General features: G+C 36.6%; 1 non-coding gene across 1 annotated transcript; it reads left to right on the top strand.

The window, feature by feature from the left end:
- Nucleotides 1-719: 719 nt before the first annotated feature.
- LOC115870248 lies at nucleotides 720-853 on the top strand. The gene has a single exon (XR_004046617.1). It is a non-coding gene; the product is annotated as a small nucleolar RNA SNORA33 (small nucleolar RNA).
- The last annotated feature ends 471 nt before the right edge of the window (nucleotides 854-1,324 follow it).

The raw sequence follows: 1,324 nt of genomic DNA, 5'->3' as shown, positions 1-1,324 counted from the left end.
GTATCTCTCTAGCTAACTGCTTGCCCGATGCTTTTTCTACCACATTACATTGCAGAATTGTGGATGCAAACAGTTTTTAAAATCTGAATAATTATTCAGAAGAGAGAGCAATAAGGATTAAAATTTTTTGTTTGTTTTCTGAATCTCTTTACCTAGCATAGTCCACTCTGGCGAAGGCTATATAAAGGAAGTTTTGATAAAATTATGAAAGAAAGCCTCTAAGCCACTCAAACTTAGTGAAGTGAGAATTTATCTGAGACTTTAATCTCGCGCCATATTTGACAGCTACTTTAAATTGATTGTGAACACTTGTAGACAGAATACAGAGAAAGAAGTGAGGAAGGGGGGCCAGAGGGGAAAGGAAGGGAAGGAGCTGGAGATGAAGAGAGCGAACAAGAAATGGATTTTCATGAAATGGATATAGGATACAATGTATCGCATCATGCAAACTACTAGAAATGAACGCATTTCCTGGCAGCATTTCCTTTAGGATTCATAGTTGATAAATTTGAGCTTTTTGTTTCAATACTTTACTGCAGTCTGGTCCTTTTTGTTAGGCGGCAGCCTGTTGATCTTCATTGCATATCGTCTGCTAAATACTTTCCCACTTTGAATTTCCCGTGGTTTGAGTGATGCTTTTTCTTTTAATAATTTTTCTTTTGCCTTTGAACAAATTTTGTTTGCTCTGATCTTGACTACTGATGTCAAAAGTTAAAGTGCAGCCAGCCATTGCTTCTGCTTACTTGTAGGTGTTTCTGCAGAAATATAGAAAAAACTGGCAATAACAGTAAAGCCGTGTTATGAGCCTTAAGGATAATTGAGATCATTAAGGTCTCTGAAAGTGGCTACATTAAGAAAAAGTTAAAGTTCATTGTAATGCTCTGGATTTATAAAGACACCTACCAACACATATGAAAATGAATCTGTTTCGTCCGTCGTGGATTCTGCGGTTGCTTGTAGCTCAGGCATTTATATATTTTAAAATAGCATCAACAGTGACAAATTAATTTTTTTTAATGATGGATTTTATAATGGAGAGTACTGCTTTTTCCTCTGTACTTTATTACCCCTACTGCCTATATAATCTTAGATGGAGAAACAGCCATCTAAACACTATGTTTCTCAGACTCCTTTGGACACTGGTGTGCCTGTGGGACCAATTCCTGACTGATGAGATGTGACCAGAAATGTCCTGTGTCAGCTTTTGGTAATTTCCCTTAGGATGATGTAATTTTTAACAGTTTTATTGGCATATGGTTCACATATCATACAATTCAACAGTTGAATCGTGTTAAGAAGAGTTGTACCATCATTTACCACGATG

Source organism: Echinops telfairi, unplaced genomic scaffold (assembly GCF_000313985.2).
Source record: "Echinops telfairi isolate 266 unplaced genomic scaffold, ASM31398v2 ScPeMD7_443;HRSCAF=831, whole genome shotgun sequence".
Classification (NCBI taxonomy): Eukaryota; Metazoa; Chordata; class Mammalia; order Afrosoricida; family Tenrecidae; genus Echinops; species Echinops telfairi.
Note: the sequence above shows the minus strand (reverse complement) of the source record. Positions and strands in the feature narration are given on the sequence as shown.